At 40.6% G+C, this 21,047-nt stretch overlaps 2 long non-coding RNA genes across 2 annotated transcripts in view; one reads left to right on the top strand and one right to left on the bottom strand.

The window, feature by feature from the left end:
- The window catches only part of LOC310897268, a 54,288-nt gene that overhangs the window by 19,665 nt on the left and 13,576 nt on the right, over positions 1–21,047 (bottom strand). The window lies entirely within an intron of this gene.
- LOC310897269 lies at positions 3,231–8,858 on the top strand. The gene is made up of 3 exons (XR_014582175.1): positions 3,231–3,333; positions 3,462–3,576; positions 7,278–8,858. It is a non-coding gene; the product is annotated as an uncharacterized lncRNA (long non-coding RNA).

Consider the following 21,047-nt stretch of genomic DNA (forward strand, 5'->3'; position numbering starts at 1 on the left):
TATATTTCAGGTAAGTCATTACATGTGCTCCTTCTGCATTGGTTCTAGCATCATTCAGTTTTACTTGCTTCCATCTCTGCCACTTTTATAGGCTCTTTGTCATTTTTAATGGCTCAACTAGAGTGTCAACATACTAATAAAAGTCCTTTCTGATGGAGCAAGAGCCTCCAGTAGGAAGCTTCAGCAGTAAACAGTGTCTAAAAGAAGCATGTACTTAGGGAAGCGTCTACTCTCTTGTGTTGTGGAGGCCCAGACTTCACTGAAAAACAACCCAAAGTAGTTCAATTTTGCAAGCTGGTGTATTTAGACACTAGTGTTTATTTTATTTTATTTTGATAGGAGTTTTTGATTTTTTTTTTTTTTGATGGGGGGGGGACACAGGTTCTTATGTTCATTAAACCTACACCAATCATCAGTACATTCAAAAGGGAGAATAGTGGTCAAAATCTTATCCTTATTTATAGCCAATTCAAACTGTTTTCTGGAAGGGGTGGCATGGGTACAACTAGTTTTAAAAAGTAGTTCCCAGAGAAAACAACTGCAGGGAAATTAGATTTTTGCTGGAATCATACTGAAGCTTTACTGGAATCAGATTCAGTACTCAGAGTAACTCCAGATTTTAAACTCTGTTCTTGCCCAGATGGTTTTCAGCCAGACTTCATTATTTTTGGTGAGCTCATTTAAATTTTTACTTTATTCTTCAATCTGCAGACAGCTGGAACATTAAACTTTGATTTCAGCTCTTGTTTTTCTTAAGATTTTAGTAAATGTCTGTGCAGTTCCCAGCCTTTTAATCTTCTAGACTCATGCAAGGGGCAGCAGAAACATTCTTCTTCTACCTGAAATCCAATAGTATAGGAAGACAAAGGTTGTCCTAGGAAATCAGAGTAATGTTTCCAACAGCTATTTCCAATGCATGTTTGATAGCAAAGTGCTGAAAACAGTTGTCACAGATAATTTTGTCATTTTTATAACAATTTCTAAAGCGTGGTTTTAATTCTGTTTGAAGATCACATTCAGCAGGCATGACCTTGCTTACTTGTATTTACGAGGAATATCTTAACCTATTTGCTGTTCAAATTCTAAAGGGAGCAGAGGCACTCTCTAGAATGGGGGCCCCCTGGAGCTAGAGATGAGAGTATAAGAGTTTAACATTTTTTTTTTCTTATTGGCCTGGGCTTAAGCTGTTGACCTCCATGATGTCTGGTGACAGTGAGTTCCTCAAGTTAATCGGTAACTCTGAGAATATTTCCATTTGTTTCACATCTGCTGCCTTTCAATTTCATTGGACTTCCATCTTTCCTGTATTATGAAAAAGGCTAAATATAAGAGTGCACATGCTTTTTCTATAACTTCCCATGTTTTGAAAACCACCATCACATCTGCTCAGCATTCCTGTTCTCTTCACTGTTTCGTACGAAAGACACTGCCTCTAACAACTACTGTCACCAGCTGCAGACTCTAAGTTTCTGTCTTCTTCAGAATCGAAGTGGTGTTTTGTCTAAGAAGGTATTGACAGATTTCAGAAAGAATCATGTGCAATTTGCAGTCCTTCCTGTGCCCTTTCTGTGTGCTGTTGGCTCTCTGTAGCTGTTGATACAGATGGAGGGTTTGTGTGGCTGACCTCAGAGGATTTCTTATGATCGGAGGGAAGGCTGGCAAGTTTGTCTGATGACTCACCCTTGTACCCTCTTTTCCTGCCCTTGACTCTTATATTTGAGTGGTATCAGATAACATCTATTAAAAACAAAACAGAAACTTATGGCTTTCCATAACGATGGCTTTCTCTGTTCTTTGGGCAGCTTGGCACTAAATGAAAATATCAATGAAAGGGTTGGATCAGGGCAACAAAACTCCATACCAGCTTTGCTTTCCTTGCTTCTGTGCGGTGTCCATCTCCTAAAAGCCCTTGCTGTTCTACCATTGCACAATCAAAGATAGCTCTTACATGCAGTTGCTAAAAGCAGAATGTTTTAAGTCTGAACACTGTGAAGTCAGTTAAGGAAAAAATACGTGGCTGTTTCACCAGGAGGGGAAAAAACAAAAACAAAACAAAACAAAACAAAAAAACCCACATTCTTTATATTTACATCTTAATGCTGGGTTCTGAGAATCCCAAATGTCAAAACACTAACTTCAAGGAAAGTGGAAACAGCTCTATTGGCAGTTCAACCAAGTGACAATATAAGACTTTAAGCAGTGGCTTGTGAGTTAATGAGTGATTAACAAGTCACTCTTTTAAATTAGTTTTCCATAAGGACTTCAGAGACTTCAGATGGAAGTTCAGCTGGGTTTGGATAAGTAATGGCAAGAGTTAATCCACAAATTTGCTTGGGCATTGGGCAGGTATTTTGCCGAGATTTCTAGTTCTTCCATCCGGTCACTTGTATAATGGGTTTATGTGGCAAAGTTTTGGTAGCAGGGGGCTGCAGGGGTGGCCTCTGTAAGAAGAGCCCAGAAGCTGCCCCATGTTAGATAAGGGCCTGAGTCTGACAGCTCCGAAGGGACCCACCACTGGCCAGAGCCAAGCCAATAAGCGATGTTGTCTGTACCTCTGTGAGAGCAGATTTAAGAACAGGAAAAGAAAAAAGAAAAAAAAAAAACTGCTGCGCAACAGCAGCTGGGAGAGCAAGGAGTGAGAACCAGCTCTGCAGACCCGCAGGTCAGTGCAGCGGGAGGGCAGGAGGAGCTCCAGGCAGGCAGCAGCAGTTCCCCTGGGGGCTGTGGAGAGGCCCCTGGTGGAGCAGGCTGTCCCCCTGCAGCCCATGGGTCCCACACGGAGCAGATCTCCACGCTGCAGCCCGTGGAGGAGCCCCCGGTGCAGCAGGTGGATGTGGCCTGGAGGAGGCTGCGGCCCATGGAGAGCCCCCGCAGGAGCAGGCCCCGGGCCGGAGCTGCAGCCCGTGGAGAGGAGCCCACGCAGGAGCAGGGGGTCTGGGGGGAGCTGCCGCCCGTGGGGGACCCGTGCTGGAGCAGTTTGCTCCTGGGGGATGGACCCCGTGGTACGGAGCCGTGTGGGAGCAGTTCTTGAAGAGCTGCTGCCTGTGGGCAGCCCCCGCAGGCTCAGTTCGGGAAGGACGGCATCCCGTGGGAGGGACCCCGCGTGCAGCAGGGGCAGAGAGGGACCGTGAGGGAGCAGCGGAGACAAAGTGCTATAGACTGATCACGGCCCCCATTCCCCGTTCCCCTGCACTGCTGGGGGGGGGGGGGGGGGCGTGGGACGGGGGCATAAAAGAGGTTGAATGGGGGAAAAGGTGGTTGTTGTGGTTGTTGTTGGTTGGTTTTCCTTTTTTTTTTTTTTTTTAAGTTTTTCACAGTGCTGGTCCACTCCGGGTAAGTTAATAAATTATACTAATCTCCCTCTGCGGAGTCTTTTTTGCCCATGATGATAATTGGTCTCCCTGACCTTATCTCAATCCTTGAGCCCTTTTCTGTTGTATTTCTCTCCCTTTTTCTTTGAGGAGGGGGAGTGAGAGAGCGGTTGTGGTGGAGTTCAGCTGCCCAGTTGGGTAAAACGACCGCAGCCTGGAAGGCTTGGAACTGTGTTCTGAGTTGATCTTTTCTGACATTTTTAAGGTAAGTTAAAACCAAGAAATGGAACACCAAATGAAAACCAAGATGAAGGCAACTCAGACTGTTTTTGGATTCAATGTTAGAAGATTTTGCTGCCCCTAAAGCTGACTCATTTCAAAATCACAGTAGATTTTAAAGGAAGTGCTGTTATTATTTTTGTGCCTGAGCAAAGAAATAGAATGCACCTGATTAAAGTAATGAAACACATCGAATAGCTTACATTTTTTCTTAATAATGCATATTAAAACCACTTGTAGACTCTTCACTTTCCAGAGTGGAAGTCCCAAATTAGGACTAAAAACAGCACCAAAAATTGAATTTGGTCGTGTCCAATAATATATACACTGCAGATCCACAACACAACAGTAGTTTAAAAAGACTCTTCAGCTCTGCCTTACGTTTAGCAGCAAGCAGTTTGAATCAGTACATGCTGGTACAGATAAAGGCAGACTGAGTAGACCACTGACTGAGTTCACAATTTTAGAGTACGGATTAAGCTATGTAGAAAATAAAAATATTAAATTGAGTGTCTCTGATAAATATTGGCTCTCTGACAGGTTTGAAACCCAGTATGCTAATTAAAACATACAATTTCTTAGTGACACTTGAACTATGAAATCATCTCAATAATGTTATAATACATTGGAATAGGAACAAAAAACAAACGAAATATCTCCTGGGGCCAAATGATTACAACAGCTTTTGACTAACTCTTTTCACTTTCCTTCTCCCCTTGCTATTTGTACCTAGCACTCAAAGTCTGTTTCTCATGTTATGAATGCCTGGCTTTCTTATTTTGTAAATTCACAGAATACCATGTGCAAACATGCACACCAGTTAAATAATTACAAAATGAAAAATCTTCTTAACAAAACATTTTGCTAAGGCATGTGGGATATAATACAGCACTATCACAGAAGCACATTTGAAAGCAAATGAATCTATAAATAATCCTTTGCATGTTTTCTTGTGAAGATATTAGCTATAAATTTATGTAACTCATATAAACATGGAACCTTCATAATATGATTTGGGATACCCTTCTAGCTTCATGTAATCTTGCCCTGCATACTGTGATGGTCAGCAGTCATGCTTAGAAAGCTCATTTTGTTTTTAATAATTCTCAAGGATAAAAAAAAAAAAAACTAAAAATAAAATAAAGTAAAACTGAAAATAAAATGAGCTACCCCAACTCAACCAAAATGTTGTACGTATAATAATGATCTGTAACTTACAGCCTTATCCTAAACTGCTACCAGACACAGACTATGGTCCTTCCCCACGTGTCTTCTAAGAAAAGTGCCCCTGAACCTACTGAGACAGGGCATTGTTTAATAAGAGAAACAGGATAAAAGTCTAACTTCTTCACAGTAAAGACTTATGAGTTTCTGGATTTCTGTGGTTTTCAAGTGATTTCTGTGCAGTTCCATAGATTTTTCAAAAGAGTAGGGTTAATGAGCCATGTCCTTGGACTTTATTTTCTGGGGCCAGTTTTGTGACTATTGTGAAAATAGTACATAGCATTCCTAAGTCTGTTCCTTGACCATACCTGATCTTCCCAAATGGTGCAGTTGGAGAAGAGAGAGGTTAAAACTATGGCTTTCAGATCCCACAGTATTAAGCTGTGGTAGATCCGTTGTCATGAGGTCACACATTTGTTGTTTGCCCACAGCAAATCACAGCCTACCTTTGGGCATGAGATGTGGAGCACGCCACCCCTTAGACCTCCCCCATGACCATGTAGCTTTGCTCAGGATCACAGGCCAGGTGTAATCCATCTGAATTAAATGATTATACAATTTATGCAGTTCTGTCATCTTAATCTAATCTCCTGTTGTGTGATGGGCTTTATTTTTTGCTTTATGCAGGATTGCCGAGTTCAGGACAGTTCCTATTTTTACTCTTGGCTAGATGCCAAGGAAGTAAATAATAAAGTAATAAAAGTAATCATAGCAAAAGTACATTATAAAGGAAAATTCAGTCAACACCCAAATTAAGTCTTTCCACACACTCAGAATTTCTATAATTGACTGACACTGTTATAAAGATATGTAGCTAGATAATTGAAAAAGAAAAAATCTTGCAGCAAAATAATGGTTAACACTGCAAACATGATAGCCTGCATGAAAAAAAAAAAATAGAACAAGAAATAGAAAAATCAATCTTATAAAACAACAAAAAATAGTGCTTCTTTCAAATGTTCCATTATTAGGTACTGAGAACCTGAACTTACGTGTCAGATTCAATATTAATTAAGGGGATGTAAATTAAATGTATGTTAAGTAGAATGATAGATAGATAGCAAATAGACTGCAAAGGAAGAAGCTTCCAGTATAGTGAGTGACTTAATATATCCTTTGAGATATAAATTGAACCTTTGTTAAATGAAGAAAATAAAGTCTGAAGCAATTAAGCTCCTTTTGCTGTTTCCAATGCTCTGGACGATAACGATAACAGTAACTATAATGATTTTTTTAAATTATTATAAAATTAATTTAAGTTTTCCAAATGGAAAAAAAAATAAGTATCTATGCCAACTTTTAGCCTGTTGTGAATTAAACTGTCTGGGTTATAAATTAGCTGCAAAACGAGGTTTTTAATGGAAATAGCAATTGACCTTTGGCAGTCACAGTGTTAAGAATTGCTGCTGTAGTGTCAAGTTACATCTCTGTTTCCTGGGCACAGTCTTAAAAGTTATATAACAGTACCCACTGCAGGATTACTCAATCCCTTTACCTAACCCTAATTGCATGCTGGACTTGCGGCTCCCGTAATAGTTCTCTATTGACATGCTCAGAGAAGATGTCAGTGACACCACCAAACCCAGATCCTGCTGCCTGCACAGACCAATAATGTTCTGCTTACCAGTACCACCCACCCTAAGCGACATTATTTTGTTTTTCTTTCGCTCTTTTCCTAGCTAGCAAACAATTCCTGCCCAAAATGATCTACTCCTGGAAAAAATCTGCATGAATAATAGATGCATAAACTACAGGTACAGTACGTACTGTACTGCGTTTCTTGGCATTTGTGTGAGACAACCACCCAGCTGCAGAAGGAAGGAATCAGACATATTAAAGTGTGTGATACAAGGCTATATTTTTATTTGGGCTTTCTGGAAATCATCTGCATGATAGCAGCAAATCTTGAGTGCGTTTTGTATCTCGTGTGGTCTTTAATATGCAGAACTTGACAGCATCCAGGCCAATATTTTCAAACCTGTCTACTTGTATTCAGACAAGCAAAAATCTGATTGAAATTGTCTTGGTATTGTAATTTTTCAACCAAAAAAAAAAAAATCTGAGACATTTGTGTTAATGTCTGCTTGATGCCATCTTTCAAAGGAAACATCTTAACTACCTTTCAAGGACACAGAGCAGCTGTGCCTCACTGTTTTCATAATTGTGAGTTTATGTAACTACTGATTACTAGTAGTAGGACTCCAAAGTCCTTGATATGGCTCGGGGCCCTCTTTCACTAGCTGATGGACAAGCAAGTATTGAGAGGCAGCTTTTTCCTGAAGAATCACAGAATGGCTTGGGTTGGAAGGGACTGATGGAGGTCATCTGGTCTACTCACCCTGATCAAGCAGGGACACCTAGAGCAGATTTCCCAGGACCACGTCCAGAAGAAAAATATTCTTATATTTTTCTCTGGCTCACCACTTTTAACCCTTCTAGTTCACCTTGTAAATCTTCTCCCAGACAGGAAAAAGATGACCGATACCAGACTGCCGAGTGCAAATCCAGGTCACTGACAGCTCAAAGGATACAAGGACGGACTGCCTGTCTGCTATCCCATGGAGCCGCGTTCATCTGAAAGCAACTGTCTTCCAGTGGCAATGTGCCTGGAGGAGAAATCCAGCCCATGCAGTTTCACATATTGTCTGCAGAGTCATCACCCTGGCAAAGTCAGACTGGATAACGGATTTAGCTATCTCGTGGTGTTCAGTGTGTCATACAACAGATGGAGATTTCTCAGAAATTTCTGGCACAGTTTCAGAACAGGAAATATCTGCATGAAAGGCAGTGGATACGTTAAGAAGTTAAAAGGTCTCCTAAGCAGTGTGCTCTAACAGATCTTGTTCTTAATGAGACGAGGCAGAAAAGGATGCGGCATGCTGAGAACATACTGTTGCCACTCCTGACTCGATAAGTTAGCCTACCTCTAAAGTTCCTCCTAACTTGTGGGTCATAGCTTGTGCATGGAGATGCGTATTTCTCTGATTCAACTCCTTCAGAAAGAAAGTGCACAAAAAGTTTTCTTTGAATATACTGGAGCACAGCAGGATAAAAGAGTGTTTGCTCACTGTTTGTAAGCTTCTTTCCCAAAAGTATTTTGCCCGAAAATATACTCTTTGCCTTTCTCTCTCTTCTTAACTTCCCTCCTTCTTGTTACCCTTAATTTTCATACTTCACTGTACATATATTTGGCTACCTTCATTGTTTTCTTCCTCACTTCCCTCAAACAAAGGATACAGAAATCACTTCATTTCATTGCTCAGTTTTAAACCATAAGATCTAATTTTGGTTTATGACCACCTCATTCTGAAACAGAGACCAGCAGTTTCCTAGATTTATCTGGAAAGCTATCGTGCCAAACTGTTCCATGTAGGACTCATCCAGCCCTTACCGTAATGATCTTACCATTTCCTGCACAACATGCTCTGTGAGTGGCAAGACCTAGAAGGAGCCACTGGACATGTGTTGCACAGTGTTTAACCTGTGAGACAATTCACTTATTTCATTTTTTCTCTGGCACCTCTGGCAGGAAAAGAATTCTTGTTCCTATGTACTCAGTGCATCTAACTGTGTGCCTGTACAGCCCTGTGGTGATAGCTGTGCATTTTTATGCCAATCAAAAAAAGGCGACTTAACCATAAAATGACCAACTACATTATAGGGAGGTAAGTTTGACTGTATGGGAACAAGATATAGCAGTTGGGAAAAGCAAGGTCAAACAAGTATCCTCTGCTTTTTATTCCTGACATCATCGCTGAGCATCTAATGAATAATTCCATATTTCATCAATTTACTCGAACCAAATTTTGTGTCATAATGCAGAGCCTCAAAATCTTTCTAGGTGCAGGTGTATCAGTAGCCTTACATCTTATTCTCAATACTTCCACTATTTTTTTGTGGGATCCATGCACACGAGCTGCGTGCAGATCTTGTAGTCAGCTGTGTCCTGTGAATTTGTATCAGTCAGCCTGTCAAAGGGACCACCTGTGTTTGAAGCAAGAGGGTCTGTGCTGTCCTACCATGGTCAGCTGTTCACACAAAGTACTCAGGATTGCAGTTGCCTCAGTGGGTAGTTGGAGCCAGAAAAGCACACTCCGTGCTTGTAGAAGTATAACAGTGAAATGAACAAATCAAACAAATGGAACTAGCTGAAAACACAATATTGGCCTTTTCCTGCATCTCTAATAATTTTCTGCAACAGCTGGATAATTTATTGATCTATTTGATCTAACACTATTGTCTGCTCACATATTGCCTAAGGCAGATTTCCGTTTCATCAGCATGCCCATTATTTACACTACAAGATTCATTTATAAGTCACACAATATATTCCCTGGAAATACATTTCTTTTAGCATTTGTTATTCATAAATCTCCTTGTTGGTTAGCTAAATCCTGTAATATTACTTCAGTTATTGCAGTGAGCAACCTACTGTTAGAAACAAGGTGAAACTGAAGTAAGTAAAACAGCTTTAGCTTGTTCACAAGATAGAACACAAATGTTAGCGTGGAAAAATATTTCTACCTTAGGTACGAAGATTTCATTTCCTGTAAAAGATTACAGAAGTATGCCTTTTGTGGAGTTGTGATAGTTTCCACCAGCCAAGTCTTATCTCACTTTAATGATTCCAGCACAATGCAAAGGCATCAAGCTACTCAGTCGTTGAGAAAAATACAGTGAGCGGGAACGTAGAAAGTAACCACAAATTAGGGTAATTTCTGCAGTATAAAGACTGAAGTTGCCTGCCTAGCTGCAACATAGCAGGGCCTAGACCCCAGCTGGGACATTCAGCAGCTACCAAAACACATGTAAAACACAGAAGACACAGAGAAATCTAGCTTGGCACTAATGAATGATGCTGAACTAGCACCAAGTGATGTCTTCCTGAGGGCTGCCGATGTAAGCTGAGTGCTGCTGATGTAAACTGGGTGCTGCCGAAATCCCGGCACCTGCCACCAGAGCAGCCTGTGTTTGCTCTGCCACACTTTGCACAAGGTCCTGGCCATACAATGCTTGGTATGTTAATTACAACAGGGGCTAATGGGAAAGGCAGCTGAGCTGGAAGCAGGTTTTGAACTTGAGCTGTCTGCCATCAGTGACACTTCAGTCACTCACAGGTGCTGGTGGTGACAGCCCGTGGATAAACAGGACGAGATACTTAGGTTCTTTGTTCCCATTCAGACAAACTTCTCTTGGCTCCAAAGGAAGATCGGGTGGAAACTGGATAAGGTGCCTGGTATTTTGCTTGAAGCTATTAGAGCTGGTAATAGTCTAAAAGGTTGCTGGGGAATGCTTTAATATATCTATGAAGTTTTTATCAAAGCGACACAGAAGCAAAGGAGCTACAGAAGGATACTCATCCCCCATGAAAGATTAATCATAACCAAATCTTCCAGAGCTTACTCCTACTGCTGATTTCATGTCTGCAGTCTCTGACTATGCTGCAAAAGGATTAGTAAACTCCTATGAGACAGTACCAATCTCCATGTCTATATGCTTCTTCTCAGCAGCATTACTTCATGGCCTAGATATCTACTATCAACCAAAAGTACTGGCCAGCCGACGAGACAAACATAGTAGTCAGTCAATAGCTGATTGCAGACATCTGCCGTGCTCAGGAGCAGCATGCAGCGGTGTTTGTATTAAGAGAAGCTTTTGTGGCTAGACAGCAGGACTGACTTGCTCAGAGCTTGGTTATGGTAACAGTCCCCCAAGGCAATGACGCACAGCTTTAGGAAGGAAGCAGGTTCTCTGATTTACAAACCATGCTCCCCCTCTTCTCTGCCAAATAGCTGGAGTGCCTCATTGCACCTAAAAAGGGGGGGATCTGTAAGGAAAAACAAACTTATGAATAAGCACTGATTGTAGTTTACACAGCCAGTCCATTTGTTCTTTTGTCTGTCTTATTGCTTATTTGCACTTTGTGAGTTTAGCCACTGTCCAGGACAGGAGACAGTGTGAATCACCCCAGGACTGGCCCTAAAGGACTCAAGGAGACAGCGGTTGCTTTAGCTCTTCTGTGAACAGACTGTCGTGGTGGCACCATCCTCAAGCAGGTAGCACCGTACCCTCCGTGACAGCAGGATCCCCTCGGTATGCCTGACCGATGGAGGGGCTTCTCTTTTGAGAGATGGCATTTCCCTAATGCTGCTTTGTTTCCCAACAGCAACATCACACAACGTTTCCTTGAGACTCCAACAACTGGCCCATTAAATGGTCCAACTTTCTGATATCAGCTGAATTCGTGGAAACTTGTATTTTCACCACCGTCTCTGGCTTATTTTGCTTTTGAGGTGGGGTAAACAAATGTTAAATTCGGCCCTTGTCTTTCTACACCAATGCATTTTTAGCTGACCTGCTGTGGCTCAACACTTTTCCCTGGCATTTCTCTAAAGCTTTGGCCCAGTATCATCAGAGAAGACCCTCCCTGACACTGTAAAACTATCAGAGAGAAATGGTTTTCAAAAATATGTATTTGCTTTGAAAATTCAAAATAAAGTGTAAGAGCAAAGAATGGCATTGTGAGGCAGGATTTAAAGCACAGAAAACTAAAACAGTGACAGTCACCCTTTAAACCTCCTTTGTCACTAACCCTTCATAGTCTCAGGTTCAGAAAAGGGCTAAAGTAAAGGTCTAAATTACCAAAGATGGAAAAAACACGAGAAAAAAAAAGTCTTATTTAAACCTTTTGGTCAAAAAAACTGTTGTAGTAATCTCAGTTTCTGCATATGTATTTAGCAATAGTAATCCACATGCTGGTAGTTCTGTTTGTGTGATTTGGATTTTCATGAATACTAGTTCTTCTGCCTGTTCAGCATTCATTGTTCAAGTGGTGGGATCTGTTCCCTACATTTTGTTCCCTGACTGGTCTGCCGAAAGTTTCTAAGGAAATTAATTATTTGTGCTTAAGCACCCTTTTCCAGTTGTAGATACAAGTGAAGGACTGACAATTCTCAAACATTGAAATGAGAAACAAAAAGGAAAAAAAAATCTCTCTGCAAATGTGGGCAAGGAAGAGAATGACAAACACATTGAATACTGTTATGTGAACAAATACTCTCCAGTGCTGTTTGTAGCAATCAGGCATCTCTTACTACAAGAAGGGCGGTCATTTCAGGATGTAATGAAAGGCTCCCCAGATTGGCCTTTCAGTATTTCTGTGGCAAACATTTTCATCTAGTTTGGACAAGTTTGAAACTTTTGAAAAAAGCATCAGTCTTCTGAATACTTGTCAAAGTCAAACTTCAGAAGACTTTCAACTATCTCTGTTGGAACTAATTAATCCCATGAGCTGAAGACAATTCAGCTAGCTTTATGCAATTTTCCAAGGAAGAGAATTATTATATGGAGAAAAAAAAAAAAAAAAGATTATCAATGCATTTTTAAGAAGAAAGGATGGGATGTGTTATTTAAAATAATAATTTACTGCTTTTGAAGCTATGATCATAAAAAACATCCTATTTTATGGGATTAAGTATTAGATTAGATTAGCAGGTGACGGCCTATACATGAAATTGACCTTTTAGAAATCAAAAGTTCCTGCTCCAACTCTCACTGCACATTCTAAAATTATACAACATATGCCATAACATATTATATAATATAAAAAAATAGTTACTTTTTTCTACTTTATCGTATCTCAGGAGAATTCACAAAATTCTCAGTGCTCAAAAAAAAAAAAAAAGGAAAGAAAAAAACAACAAAGGGAAACAGACATGTCTTACAATGTCTTTTTGTGAAGGCCAGTGATCCACTGGCTTTTCTCCTCCTGGCAGTCATTAACAGTGCAAGGATTTTACCTTAAAGCTTCTGATTCTACATTTACTTTCATATTCATTGCAGTTCCCTTATTTTGCTTTTTTTGTCAGAGCAATCTACCTCACTACACAAGCGCTGCAGAAGTCATTTACTGACTGCATGAATAAAGTTCAGAGTGCTCCTTCCAAAGGACAAGTGTGCTCTGTTGACAGCTTCCCCATGCTTTCTTTGCTTGTAGCTCCAGGAAATGGGGGAGGCAGGGAATAGGTGAGTCAAAAACACGCAGAACTGTCCAGAAGGTATTGCTTTCTGCAGTGGAAAGACAACCAAATCTTCACAGTATTTCCAAGAAAATGAAGTTGTTCAAGTCTTTGATTTTGTTTGGATCAGACCTGTTTTTCAATCCAAATGTTTACAAGTCAGGCAGAGAATGGACTTTAACCTCAGTACCTCCAGATAGTGTATTTACCACTAGGCTGTTTTTCTTCATTGGTCTTATTTCCATGAAACATAATGGCTTCAATGATCTGACCAATCTAATATCAGCTGTTCCCCATTGCATCATTTTCTTCTTAGCTGGTCATTATTGTCACCTGTTTGTGAGGTAAACATCACCTGTTTGTGAGGTAAAGACAGATTTCCAAATTCTTGTGCCTTAGGCATGCTTACATAAATGCATACTCATGCTATTACTCCCTGCCTGTGAAAATAAATAAATAAATAAATAAATAAATAAATAAAAAGAAAAGAAAAAAATCAAATATGTCTGCTTGCTGAGGTCTGAGATGACGTGAAGGGAGTAAAACCTCTCTAATGCTTAAATCCTCCTGCTGCTTTAGAACAGTCAGCACCTGATTAGCTTTAGCTCTTTGTTTGATGGGAAATGTCAGCTCACCCCAGGAAATCTCCTAAACCCAAAGGCAGGAGCATCTGTCTCCATCTAGTGTTCACCCGTCTGCATTTTTACAGGGCTGCCACACCAAGAAGTTATAAACAGAAAAGGGAAGGAAGGAAACACTTGCTCATTACAACGCCATCCTGCTCACACACACGTCGCATGTACGTGTCTGCTGCAGCCAGAGGTAATAGCTGACATACACACCTGCCAGGGCACTCAGCACCTTCACCTTCCTCTTATGTTAAAAATGGGAAGAAAAAAGAGAAAGGTAGGGTAAATGACAAAAAAAAAAAAAAAAAAAAAAAAAAGGTTAGAATATCTTGTCTTTTTACAGTATCATTTTGCCCATGACTGGGGTTAAGTTCAGACTCTTGCTGTTGTTTAATGCTGAGGGAATTCTTCAGTACGAAAAATGTTTAATTAAGTACAGACATTGTGGAAACATTTATAGGAATGCTTCCAACTTTAACTCCCAAAATACTGGATAAGAGTCATTCAACTCACCTCACAGTGTGACTGTGAAGAGGGGAAAAGTCACACGCTTCGTGGGTTGTGAAATGGAGACAATTTTCTCCCAAAACCCTCTGGGAGATTTGAGGGTATTTGAAGAGAAACCAGGGACATAGTACTGCCAAGGTATCCCTCTGCTCCAGGGGTCCATCTTTTTCCCCTGCATTTTGTTTGATCATTTATAAGAACAGAAACATTTGTGGAAGATTCTATGCAGGATGACCATTTCGCACTGGTAGAAGCAGAACTTGAAGGGGGTGGTATGCCACACAGGCACTTCTGAGAAGAGAATGAGTCCCTTCAAAACATTTCTAGGTTCCTAAAGGCACTTTCAGGATGCCCATCTGGGGCACTACCTGGACCCACTGCTGTGGAGAGCTGGAAAGGAATCACCAAGGCTAAGCTGAGCTGTTGTCCTGAAAAATTCAGAATGGATATAAATATAAATTCTTAGTTTACAACAAGTGGCAGAAGAAGATCCCGCAAGCTCGACATACAGCAGTGCATACCAAGAGCCTCTGCGGCAGCCAGGGTCTTACACAGTCATTATCAAGTTTCTATTAAAGACCTCTATTTGAAAGCTGAAATAATCACTGGCTGAATGCAATTCAGCCCTAATCTCCATTTCCTAACACTTCTATATTTCAGTAAGTGGAATTGATTCTGAAATAATCCAGATGTCAGTGGGATGAACCTAAGTGGTTTTGATGGTAGTCAAGTGAAGCAAGCAAGGAAGTCATGGAGCTCCATCATGCAGTTAGTCTTGGTACCAGTTTCCATTGGTCCCTAGGCAAAATAAATTTACAGCTGTTAACATGCTCACACATTTCAATTCTCCCATACCATGTCTAACTGTCTTCTCAAAACGTGTTAGCCTATTGATATGCAGAGGATGCTGAAGGATGTAAAAACATAAGGGAACTAGGGTGCCTCTTGTGGTGGGTACCAGAGAAGAAGGAAAAAGAGAGGACCTCAGCAGGAAGAAGGAATTTAAGATCGACAGATTGTCTGGTCTGTGGGAACCTGTCAGATCTTCAGGGAGTTCCTGAAGTGCAGGAAGATGGGGCAGTGGTGCACAAGGTGTTACTAAAGGAGGTAGAGGATTACAAGGAACTTCAGCTCCAGCCGAGAAGCAGCACCCATATGAGACTCCAGAAAATGTTATTCCACATTCCTTATTTTATTTGAGGACTTGCTCTCTTTTGTTCAAACTCTATCCTCTAATGCTCAACAGCTTCTAACTTATTATGAGGACTCATCTGAACTGTAAGCTCTACCACTAAGTTCTTGCTGACCTCCAGTTAATGAGAACAAGACAAAGACCACACATGATCTGACTCATGCAAATACTGCAAGCACTGCTGATGTTGAAAATGCCAGTAAGTGAAAATAGGTTAAAGCTGTTTGTAAAGAGATGAGAGGCAATGGGATAGAAATATACAGCATTTAACATTTCATGTAAATATTATTTTCATATTCCATTGCTTCCAACTTGCCATCCCTCTGGAAAAAAAAAAAAAATAATAATGAAGGACTGTGTTTAGATTTTGAAACAGGCTTTGTTGAAACACATTCACCTTATCATAGAATCATGGAATGGTTTGGGTTGGAAGGGATCTTAAAGATTATCTAGCTCCATGCCATGGGCAGGGACAATTTCCACTTGTTCTATCACTACACACCATGACAAAAAGTCCCTTCCCAGCTGTCCCGTAGGCCCACTTTAATTACTGGAAGGCCACTGTAAGGTATCCCCGGAGCCTTCTCTTCTCCAGGCTGAACAACCCCAACTCCCTCAGCCTGTCTCCATAGGAGATGTGCTCCAGCCCTGTGATCATCCTCATGGCCCTTCTCTGGGCCTGCTCTAACAAGGAACTATCACAGTTGTCATTATGGATGTGAGGAGGTATAATTTCCCCTGGCTGTTAGGGCTAAAAAAGGATGTATGTTTTTCAGTGCACAAGGGCTGAGTTTAAACTCTGTAGTAAAACCAGATGACTTTTTCATCCTTCTGAATTTCACAATGAGTGTTTCACATGGTACCAATCATTATTAATGGGAATACTGCTAAAGAAGTTCAGTTTTAGTCAACTATTCAAAAGCTTGGGTACATTTACCAGCCTTGTTGGTCTAGAAATGGGCAAGCATTTTCATCAGATCTGGATTTCCTGAACACATTCCAGGTATCCTATGTCTCAGACTGCTCTGAAATGGTCCAAAAAAGAAAAAGCCATTGGGGTGTTTCAATATTCAGGTAACTGGTTGACAATAAACAGATGGATGCAAAGCATGATGTATTTTATATTAATATTAATGCTGATACTGTTATTATCAGTGTGTTTATGTATATCTTCCAAGCTTCAAAATCTTTGACCTCTGGAACAATCCTTATTTTTGCTGAACTACATTACCCCTTTCTAGGCAATGACAATAGTTCTGTTCAGTAGACAAACACATATTTGTGGGTATATACGTAATTTAAAGTGAATGTTGTGCTCAGAAATAGGCCTGAAGTGGTAGGCATTAAGTCCTTTATAAATTCCCAGAATAGTAAAAGCGCTTGCAATGGCTATGCAAGCTTTCTCATACTACCAATATGCTTCCAGTCTGCTCTTGTGGAAGTACCCTTACCTTTGAGAATACAGTCCAGTTTCTATGGCTATTCAACTCTCAGCTTCTCTGCTGAAGATACCAAGAAAGGCATTCTGGAGAAACAGATGCCCAATGTAGTTTTGGATGTGGGCAATGATGAAAGTAAAAGGGTAAAACTGGTAGTAGTTAATTTTGGACTGTTTGTGTACTGGGAGTCTCAAAATGCCTCAGTCTTCAATATCTTGGAGTTGCACCTGCATTGGGTGTGCTGACTTGACATAGTGCCAATTTATGCAGACCATGTTGAGACAGTTGTCATTTTGAATAAAATGAAGTTCCAATCACTTGAGTAGCAAGGCTACCATATAATTGTGACAGGTGAGATGGGATTTTAGGACTTCAGTAGGGAAATGCCAAACTACAAACCCCTCCCCAAACCCCAAATTTCTCTTAATCAGTAATGATGCCAGAAATCAGTAATGTGTTTCTTACTGGTCTCATATGGCTTTTACTTCTTCCATAATAACACTTCTGCCCTGTAATGCACACATGGGACTGACTATGTTTATGTGCCATATATGAGGGCAGAATCTTACTCAAAAACAGCTCATGAAATAATGACTGGAAAGAACAATGGTCTGTGGGAATTCTGCCCAGATCTTTGAGAACTGCTAGGATCACTTTTCCCAGACTAAGGAGCCTTGGGCAGCAACAGCTTGGAATGTTGAAACCAAGAGCATTTTTGAGGGAGTACATTTTAGAAAAATGTCTTGAAACTGCATTTTGTAACTGTGGAGAATGAGGTGGAGACTGTATGTGGGTTAAGACTGCTGAAAGTAGGATGTATATCACCTAATATCAGCCATCTTCAAGGAATATTTTTAGTCTAAACTGGTCATTTGTGTTTCCTCTGTCATCCATGTAGAGAGACAACTCTACATTTAGCCTGTATGAAGACTTGTTTGTGACACCATTTTTAGGATATGACATGTTATCCTCGTAGGTGTCAATCATACTCTACTCAACAGCATGGACAGCATGGACACTCAACCAGATGGGACAGGATACTTATCTTTTAGCAGAATAAAGTTAGGTGAGAAGAATTCTTCTTTTTGGTTTTCTGGGAGAGGATACGGTGTATTTAATCCAGAATATGAGTGTAGACTGCAGTTTTATTTCTGTGTGAAACACTTTGGCTTTGGATGATGGAAAAATAATTGCTCTTTCATGCTGTGGCCCTAAAGGTTGCAATCCAAAAGTACAGACTTGCTTCTTCCTGATATTTGGATCTTGTCTCTGGGATGGGCTGAGAAGGTGAGCTGGTAAACAGGTTGGCTGGTTCTTGTAAAATGAGGCTGTGATGTCTTCCAGTCCCTTGAGATGTTGCCTGCCTCCTTCTCATAAGAAACAACAAGTCTTTAGTCACCTGCACAGCATTTCTATAGGAAGAACCCCAAAGAATATCAGTGCTTATCAGTGCTGGAAACCCCACCGCTGGCACTGTAGTTAACTGAATGTTTTTGTTTGTTTGTTTGTTTGTTTTTTAATGCAACTTCATTGTCATTGTGCACATAGATCCCAAAGACATGTCTTCTTCCAGACCTTAAGTACAAATCTTCCTGTCAACTGCAATGGCCCAGGCTAACCACCATGGCCATACAAGGATTTAACAAAGGCATCTGAATAAATGTACAAGGAAGTCCAATATTATGATTTAAGCATGCATGGTTCTGGCCACAGGAGTAGAATTGTTTTTAGCATAGAAGGAGTGAATAGAAAGGAACATATTAACAATGATATTTTCTATCTTCTGTAGGCAAATTTTCTGAAATACTTTTATCTTTATTCTTTAGTTGGCTAAGACATTCCAATGTAGTGACACTGATACCCGTTGTCGCTACACAACACCATTGTCCTTCGCAACATCTGGTATGTTTTCTGACAGAGAGCAGACTACTTTAACCAGTTTTGGAAGATGTTGAAGAAAAATAAATCTTTGTCTGAAGGCTCCGTTCTCACAGTTATAGATGACTTGCCTGAGCCAGAAAGAGGGGGATTCATCTCAGCAGTTCTGCAGTCAGTACAGAGAAATAACTATCCACTGAAGGCCTTAACCTAGACAGACATCTAACGCAGGAAAAACAACTCAACTTCAGAGGTGTCTATTTGTGCCAGGGTGATGAGCTTAAATGGGATGAAATAAATTATAAGGGATGATCTGCCTAGCAAAACTAGGAATCAAACGCATGTTTTCCAAGCCCTGACCAAATGGTGATATCACAAAGCCATCCTTTTCACTGGATTACTATTTAGCTTTAGAGAAGTTTTTGGTATCATCTGTATCTAATTAGCCATGTTTATTTTAACAGTGAAAGCACTAAACAGATTGTCTAATTTATTATTACCAATACATCATACATAATTGATTTGTCAGTCCCTTGGAATTAAATATAAACAAAAGTAATTTCTGGAGTAAAACCAAAATGAAAAGACATCAGTGTCAAGTATTTGACAAACAAAAATGGTAAATTAAGTTCATGTTATGTCAAATAAAATATTTCAAAAATTTTGCAAAGAAAAAATTACTCCATATTTAAGTACTTGAATACTTTTAAAATTTCTTTAGTTTCTTAATGAAGTAATTTTATTTTTTTAAGACTTTTCTTTTAGGACTTGAATGCATATAAGAAAGTTTGCAGATTCTAAATTAGGAGGAACTGTTGACTGCCTCAAAGGTAGAGATGCCTTGCACAGAGATACTGAAAAACTAGAGGACAGGGCAATCACCAGCGATATGAAGTTTAACAAGAGAAACTTCCAGATTCAACTACGACAGGGGCAACCCTGGCTATACATACAGACTGGGGGACAAGAGGCTGGAGAGAAGCCCACAGAAAGTGATCTGAGGGTTCTGGTCAATGCCAAGTTGAACATGAGTCAACAGTGTGCTCTGGCAGTCAAAAGGGCCAACCATGTCCTGGGGTACTTCTGGCACAGCACTGATAGCTGGTCAAGGGGAGTGATCATCTTGCTCTGATCTGTGCTTGTGCGGCCTCACCTCCAGTACCCAGTGTAGTTTGGGGTGTCACAGTATAAAGGGACATAAAACTATTAGACAGTGTTACACTCTGCAGGAGGGCAACAAAGAGGGTGAAGGGTCTAGAGGGCAAGACATATGAGGAGTGGCTGAAGTCCTTTGGTTTGCTCAGCCCCGAGCAGAGCAGGCTGAGGGGAGGCCTCATGGCGGCCTGCAGCTCCCTCACGAGGGGAGCGGAGGGGCAGGCGCTGAGCTCTGCTCTCTGGGGACAGCGACAGGACCCGAGGGAACGGCATGGGGCTGGGACAGGGGAGGGTCAGGATGGGTGTTAGGGAAAGGGTCTGCACCCAGAGGGTAGTTTGGCATTGGAACAGGCTCCCCAAGTGGTCACGGCACCAAGTATGCCTGAATTTAAGAAGTGTTTTGATACCAGTCCCTTCCAACTTGGGATATTATGATTCTATGTTTTGTTGTTGTTGTTCATTTGTTTGTTTCCTTAGCCGAAATAAAATGGTAAAAGAAAGGCAAGTGAACAAATTTGAGCTGTGGTATCAAATCTTTTTTTTTTTTTTTTTTCAGAGAAGAGAATTTCTACCTATCATATTGGAGATGGAGAAAATTCTATAAAGGCCATCCCTTAAAATTGAAATTAGAAATGAATATGCATGTATATAGCAATATTCACACTCATATTCCGATGAACCTTGTAGTTTGGTGGTGATAATTTGCTTTAGTGAAAAAACTTGCAGTAGCAGAAGCATTAGACTTAATACATGCTGTGGCACAGTCTCCCAAGCAAGTCTGGGACAGACCTGTTATCAGTTCATTCAGACTACAGCAGGTGTCTTAGAGAAAGCCAACAAAGATGGTCAAAAACCCCAAGGGCAGAGATAATGACAGCAAATTTCACTTAGAATTTCACTTCAAAATAATTCATTTTTAATGGCAAGAATCTGCTGAAAAGTGATAGGAACTATTTAGGGCTTTTCTTGCCCATATGTCTGAGCTGTCAGGACATCTCTGTGTTCCTACACCCACAAAAAGACATCACTGTTCTCTCATTCCCTTTCTCACTGTCAGGTTCAAACCATAGATTCTCTCTTTTCTGTTACACCAAAGTAATACAAAAGCCTAACCCTGAGATACACTGAGAGCTTTCATCCACCAGTATTAAATCTTTGTAATGTGAGTGGCATAGTGGCTCACAAAAGTGTCCCTGACTCTTGGGCCAGGCTCTATCTGTGAGCTGTAAAATGATGGCTCCGAAGGTGACCAAGGGGCAGGGAAAGCAAGGCTGCCATAACACACTTGCTTCCATCTTATGATGAGTGGTTCTTATGAATCCACTCAGAAAATAGGCAGCAGAAGAAGCATTGCCAATTTTCTTCTTAAATTTATTTATTTATTTATTTATTTATTGCTTTTGAAATATACTCAG

The sequence above is a fragment of the Anser anser genome, assembly GCF_964211835.1.
Source record: "Anser anser genome assembly, chromosome: 3".
NCBI lineage: Eukaryota > Metazoa > Chordata > Aves > Anseriformes > Anatidae > Anser > Anser anser.